This window comes from Myotis brandtii, unplaced genomic scaffold (genome assembly GCF_000412655.1).
Source record: "Myotis brandtii unplaced genomic scaffold, ASM41265v1 scaffold125, whole genome shotgun sequence".
Taxonomy (NCBI): Eukaryota; Metazoa; Chordata; class Mammalia; order Chiroptera; family Vespertilionidae; genus Myotis; species Myotis brandtii.
This window is the reverse complement of record NW_005354385.1, coordinates 871,706-879,491: the sequence shown is the minus strand read 5'-3', so window position 1 is coordinate 879,491 and position 7,786 is coordinate 871,706. Positions and strand designations below refer to the sequence as shown.

Genomic DNA, 7,786 nt, shown 5'->3' with positions numbered 1-7,786 from the left:
TATGAATAAGAAGAGATTTCTCCAGACAGCTTTTGCCATTCTATGAGTTTCTATACTCCTTCCCAAATGGGCAGTTGAATATTTCCTTATCGTAAGCCAAGAGAGGGAGCTTTGTGGAACCCCCAGAAATAACAGAATGTTTCCCCTGTTGTTGGATTATACTTAAAAGAGCAAAAGCAACCTTTGGCAACAGGAGAGAGATAACTACGTTGGAATTTGCTTGGATCCCAGAGTTTATTGGGCAAGAGATGTGTTTATATTTCTGGTGAACTAAATGTGTGCCATAGAGAGAAACTGCTGGGATGGAGTTGTTTTAAGTTCTGCCAAAGAATTTCATGGGCGTCCAAGAGCAGGAGTCCGTGTGAAATGAGCATGAAGAGCATCACGGACAGAGATGCCCCCTGGGAAGCCGGGGAACCTGAAGAATCCACGGATACGCCCATTAGAAAAAAGGATTCACTCTCAGATCCTCCAGGCTCTGAGATAATGAAGCTAGCTTACAACAGTACCTATCCATCATTAGCCAAATCATCTCTCCTGGTGTATCCCTTTATTTCTGCTCCTATTACCTGCTTAGACCCCAGGTGTCTAAAAAACCAGCTAGAATTCAGAAACAAAGTAAACAGGGAGAGAAAAAGCCAATCAGCCACCTTCCCATGCCCTCACCCCCACTGCACTCTTCACTAGATGAAGTTTAATGATAGTTTTATTCCAAGGGACATAAGAATGGTTTTTAGATAACAGTCTTATAAACGAAACGTAGAAAACAAAACAAGAAAATAGACCTATTTTACTTTTCAACTAGAGGAAAAAGGACAAGATGGCCAAAGTATATTTTAAAGGAATAATGGAAGATCAAAATAAACAAACAAAAGTCATGGTTTAATGGCATCAGAAATCACGCTTTTTATACTTCAGGTTACATTTGGAGATGGTGCCAGCGATTGGTATTAAGGAAGCTTTAAGGATTACTATACAGAGAAATCATGGACTGTGATATCTATCAATACAATGCCTCAATTAGACCCGATAAGGATGAGTTCCATTTTAGCACTATGTGATAAGTCTTTCCAGAAATTTATCATTTCACTAAGTTTCTTTTGACCAAGGCACAGATATCTCTCTGTACATAGGTTTGTAATACAGATTTGATCTTTGGAGTTATTTTATTGATATGCATCTTCAAATTGTAGCAAACTCTATTAAGTCTAAGCAATTAGCAGAGAGCTTACTATTCTTATTCAGGGCCCATTTTCATAATCGCAGAGGCCTCCAAACGCCCATCAGTGAAGTGGAGCACATACTTCCCCACTTCTGTGAAACTGTGATTCCATGGATAAAAAGCACAGGATACTGCTGCTCCTTAATATATACAAAAATAATAGGACGTGCACACACACACACACACACACACCAAACATTTCCTAGTAGCATGTACATACGTCGTTAGAGCATTCTCAGAGCAGTTGTTAACTTAATTTACAGTGTCTGAATCCCTTTGAAATGCTTAGTAAAAAAATCAATTCCAGATGAAATGTGAAGTCCCAGAATTGATATTATTATCTGTGTGACCTTGGTAAGGTTCCTTAACTTTTCTGAATTTTAAACTTTCTTCAGTAAAATTGGCACAATGAAATAATAATTCCCAAATAACAGTGTTCCCTGGAAACCTTTCAGTCCGCAGGCCGACGCTCTATCCACTGAGCCAAACCGGTTTTGGCAATAGTATTATTTCTTACCTTTTTTTTTTAAAGTAGAAGGTAGCCCACCAGGCATGGCTCAGTGATTGTGTGTCAACCTATTAATCAGGAGGTCTTTGTTTGATTCCCAGTCAGGGGACATGCCCGGGGTTGTGGGCTTAATCCCCAGTGTGGGGTGTTCAGCCAGCTGACTAATGATTCTCTCTCATCACTGATGTTTCTATCTCTCTCTCCCTCTCCCTCCAAATATATTTTAAAAAATAAAAATAAATAAAAGTAAAAGGTGAAAATGGAACAAAAAATGCATGAACTAGAAAAATAAATCCTTCAATTCCTTGCCACCTCTTGCTGACATTTCCCCTAGATAGAGGTTTTCCCCTCATTTTCCAGAGGTTATATTTGTGAAAGCTCTGCTCTGGTTATACAAAGCAAGTTGCATAGTTTCTCTCTGTATAAAATGTCATAGTGGACACCCTGGCTAGTGGTGTTACAATTGGGTTACAATGGGCATTATTCAAGCCATGAAAACTGAATTCAGCACAGACAAATTGTTTCTCTTTCTTATTTTTTTCCCTTTGGAAAACTTTTTTTTTTTCATTTTCACTCACCTTTTAGCTATACTAAGCTTTCCAAAAATATGAGTGCAAATGAATTAATCAATATTCTTTCAGTTCATTTGATTAATATTATATGTAAAATGTATTGTTCTGGCAAGCCATACCAAAGTTGCAATGCGAATAAGGAAAAGTAAATTTTTAGGAAGGCCAATAAAATGTAAAATTATAAATACTACAGCATAAAACTTACTACCTCATTCATTTTATTAAGGGATCCCTTTGCTCCAAGTAAAACTCACATCAATAGAAGACAAAATAGAAGTTTTAGAATATTAATCATTAGACAAAATGAATCCTAGCATGAAGTTTAGATGGGGAAATTTGAAACAGCTGTTTTGAATGGGAATGTACTCTTTTTAACTCTCTTGATTTTATTGGGTCATTATTGATTGACAGCCCCTGATGGGCCTGTTATGAATTGCTAAGAAAGCACTAAGTAATGTTTAGCTTTCCAAGGTTTTATACTCACAATATTTGCTCAATCAATGGTTTTGTCTTTTAGCTCAGTGTATGTAAAAAAGTACCTTAATTTCAATAACTCATTTGAAATGTTCCTCAAAGATTCTTTAGAAAATAAAGGTAGTGTATCTTAAAATCAGGAATTGGGTCTAAAAGATAAAGGTACTTAACTTTCATCTTTACAACCTCTTTAGGCAATTTTTTAACCACTCTGAGTCTTAGTCTCCTAGTGCATAAAATGAAAATATTATCTTCATGGCTGATTGTTGAGTGAAATATGTGCAATAGTGTTTGCAGTGTCCAACGTGGAGGCTGGCAAATAGTTCTGTTCAATTAAAAGAAAATTATACCATCTAATATAAATAGTTGCCACTTTTACCTAAGGATATTTTTTAGGCCTATACCACTGTACATAGCTCCAAGAACTTCTTTAAATCAAGGGCAAATCTGATCTTCAGATGCTGAAGGCACTATGTAACATAATGGAAAGAGACCAGGCACCATGCTTCCTCTTACCTTAGATGTGTGATCTTGAGAAATGACTTTCTAATTCTGGTCCCGTTTCCTCACCTGTAAAATGAGAACAATATCCCTCTAACACAGCTATTTTAAACCTTTTTCATCTCATGGCACACATAAACTGAATACTAAAAGTCCGCGGCACGCTAAAAATTGTTATATTTTTTGCTGATTTCACACACAAAAATGGGTATAATTTTGATTCATTCACACCAGAAGGCTATTGTTGTTTTGGCTGTTGTCTTTTTTTTCTTCTTCTTACAATCTAAGGGAAAAGAAGTCAGTGCCCTGGATTAGTAGTCAGGTATTGCATGCTTTAAAAAAATTGTCTTTATTGTTGAAAGTATTACACATGTTCCCTCCCCCTGCCTCTATTGACTCCCTCCTCCCCATTCCCATATTTTCAACCTTTTTCATCTCATGGCACACATAAACTGAGTACTAAAAGTCTGCGGCACACTAAAAATTGTTATAATTTTTGCTGATTTCACACACAAAAATAGGTATAATTTTGATTCATTCACACCAGAAGGCTATTGTTCTGTTGGCTGTTGTCATTTTTTTTCTTCTTACAATCTAAGGGAAAAGAAGTCAGTGCCCTGGATTAGTAGTCAGGTATTGCATGCTTTAAAAAAATTGTCTTTATTGTTGAAAGTATTACACATGTTCCCTCCCCCTGCCTCTATTGACTCCCTCCTCCCCATTCCCACCCCCTCCCCAGGCCTTCACTACACTATTGTCTGTGTCCTTGGGTTATGAATATATGTGTATAAGTTCTTTGGTTAATTTCTTCCAGAAGTAAAAAACAAAACAAAACTTATTGGAAACAAATGAAAATGAATGGTTGTATAATTTTGATTCATTCACACCAGAAGGCTATTGTTCTGTTGGCTGTTGTCATTTTTTTTCTTCTTACAATCTAAGGGAAAAGAAGTCAGTGCCATGGATTAGTAGTCAGGTATTGCATGCTTTTAAAAAAAAATGTCTTTATTGTTGAAAATATTACAGATGTTCCCTCCCCCTGCCTCTATTGACTCCCTCTTCCCCATTCCCACCCCCTCCCCAGGACTTCACTACACTATTGTCTGTGTCCTTGGGTTATGAATATATGTGTATAAGTTCTTTGGTTAATTTCTTCCAGAAGTAAAAAACAAAACAAAACTTATTGGAAACAAATGAAAATGAATGGTTAACAACCCAAAATCTATGGGACACAGTGAAAGCAGTCCTGAGAGGGAAGTTCATAACCTACCTCAAAAAGAAGAAACATTTGTAAGGTATTGCATGTTTTAAAAATTCTTGCAGCAGAACTTGTATGCATGTATGCATAACTCATGGACACAGACAATAGGGTGGTGAAGGCCTAGGGCGGGGGGTTGGGGATGGGTTATGAATATATGTGTATAAGTTCTTTGGTTAATTTCTTCCAGAAATAAAAAACAAAAAACAAATTGGAAACAAATGAAAATGAACGATTAACAACCCCAAATCTATGGGACACAGTGAAAGCAGTCCTGAGAGGGAAGTTCATAGCCTACCTCAAAAAGAAGGAACTTTTGTAAGTTATTGCATGTTTTAAAAATTCTTTCAGCAGAACTTGTATGCATATATGCATAACTCATGGACACAGACAATAGGGTGGTAACGGCCTAGGGCGGAGGGTGGGGGTGGGCTATAAGGGGTCAATGGGAGGAAAAAGGGGACATATGTAATACTTTCAACAATGAAAATTTAAAAAAATATTGCAGCATAAAGGTTGAAAATCACTGCTCTAACCTAATTGCCATTAGAACAAAGTAACTGAGTGCTTAGCATAAAGTGGGTCAATGAGAAAGTACTTCATAACTGGTAATTATTAACAGAGGAATGCTATACTTTCCTAATACAAAATTCTTATTATGGCACTAACATAAAAATCATAATTTATTTTCTTTTGTTTTCCACATATACTATCTCATTTTATCCATAGACAACTTCAAGAGTTGGCATAAAAGGAATAACCCTTTATTTTATAGATGAGAAATCTGAGGTTCTGAGAGGTTTATGTTTCCTTATATCACACAGCATAAATCAGTGAACTAGACCTTAAATCAGTGAACTAGACCTTCAATCAGTGAACTCTCCACTATTGGACACTTTTTAGGACATTGTATTGCATTTTGATTATAGAATTGATAGATTGCAGGTTTTGGTTCATTAAAGAACTTTAAGGAGCAGCACCCCTACAAAAAAAAAAGGGAAAGAAAAAGAAAAGAAAAGAGAAAGAAAAATTTCAGGAATCAGCTACTTTCCCTAAAAACGTTGTATCATATTGAGGTTAAAAAACTTTATTAGCTAATTTCAAAATGATATGTCTAAAAAATTATTAAACGTGGCTTTGCTTTTATTCAATGAATGGAATGACTTTCAAGATAGTTATAGCACATTTTTCAAACGGTATTTTGTGTTTTTGCAATAGAAACTTGAATGTTCCAATATTTTTCCAAGTCAGGTGAATTTGATATTCAAAAGAATGAGAAGAGTAATGTTTCTGATCAGAGTGAAGCAGAAAATGAGGAGGATGTGTGAACTTCCTCACACAGACATTTAGCCGGATAATTTCAGCTTGAGTGTCTGTTACTTTATTTTATTTAAAACAAAATTGACTCATTTCTGGAAATTCATGACTTAACTATGTACTTCAATCTTTACCTGAGCAATGAAATTTTCATATACCTACGATCAAATTAGTAAGCCAGAATACATGCAAAGCATGCATTTTCATGTACACTGTGCTCTTTAATCTCTAATATTTTCTGATCCTTAGAAGTGTCTCCATATTAATGTCATTATATCTACACAAATAGTTTATTGCATTGTTTGCATGTATTTAGCCAATTCTATGTACTTCAATCTTTACCTGAGCAATGAAATTTTCATATACCTACGATCAAATTAGTAAGCCAGAATACATGCAAAGCATGCATTTTCATGTACACTGTGCTCTTTAATCTCTAATATTTTCTGATCCTTAGAAGTGTCTCCATATTAATGTCATTGTATCTACACAAATAGACAGTTTATTGCATTGTTTGCATGTATTTAGCCAATAATTTTTCAAATGTGATTCATTTAATAAGTTTTATGAGACAAAGAAATATTTGGTGATCAAAGATATTTGTGAGCTGTTGGGATAAATTACCTAAGTCTCTAAGCAAGAGACAATGCTATTAAAGACTTTCAATTTTGTTTGACTAGGAATCACTCTTTCAAGAAAGCACTTATTCTTTGTAGTTTTTCATGACACATAATTCGGTAGTTTTTGTATAAACTGGCATTGTGAGGATTTTATTTAATAATTCTCTACCTCACTTTCTGATTTTCTTTGTTGTAAAATAATTGTAAGTGATCCATTCATCTGAGTTTCCTGGTGTTATCATTGAAAGTCCTGCATCCTGGCAAACCCATAAGTTCCAGGCACACAGGCTGGTTGGTCACCTTCTTATCCAGGTTGATTTCTATTACATAATCTGATACTGAAATTTTAATGAACATGTCTATAAGTTCTTTGATACCTTTTCAATCAAGAGGCAGCATATAAGTCCCCTTCTTGAATAAGAGGTGACCACAGTGCTCCCCGGCATGGCTTCTGAGGACATAAGAGATAATACAGCCCCTTTCTACCTGCCACTCTGTCTTGAGACACATGCCTCTGGAGTCCCAAGAGACCATGCAAGGAGTCTGGCTCTCCTGAAGCTCCCATGGTGCAGAAGCCACACGGAGCTGCCTTCAGAGCCACATCTATTCCATCTCAACATCCTTGCATTCCAGGCAGGTTGTCATGCCGACCTCCAAGATGACTTCAGCCCCAGCCTCCGCTGGTTACAAAACCTTCAGCCTCGCTGAGCACAGTCAATTCAACCTCTAGGACTGTGAGAAATACAACTGAATTGTTCTTTTACACACCTATGCTTATTACATAGCATAGATAACTGGAACAATCCCAGAAATACTTCCATTCTGTCACATTGAGAATATATTTTCCAGGTTCAACAGTGCTCATTCAGATCACAAAACAAATATTGAACAAATATTAGTTGAGGGAATATTACTTTATAAACTGCAAGTTTCAAACTCACCCCAAAAAATTAAATAGCACAATTACAATCAATCAGCATTTAGAGCCTATTATGTTTCTGTATTTATTTCTCATTTATATATATATTTGTGCATATATTACCTTAAACTTAAATGTGTTGCTTTAGGTTATTTTGTTAACATCACTACAGAGTAAAACAAAAAAAGTATATTTTATTTTATTTTTTTATATTTTTTATTGATTTTTTTACAGAGAGGAAGGGAGAGGGATAGAGAGATAGAAACATCGATGAGAGAGAAAAATTGATCAGCTTCCCCCTGCACCCCCCCACCGGGGATGTGCCCGCAACCAAGGTACATCCCCTTGACCGGAATTGAACCCGGGACCCCTCAGTCCACAGGCCGATGCTCTAT

General features: G+C 36.1%; 1 pseudogene; it reads left to right on the top strand.

The window, feature by feature from the left end:
* The first annotated feature begins 372 nt into the window (after window positions 1-372).
* Window positions 373-7,786, top strand: part of LOC106724931 — a 71,641-nt pseudogene continuing 64,227 nt past the window's right edge.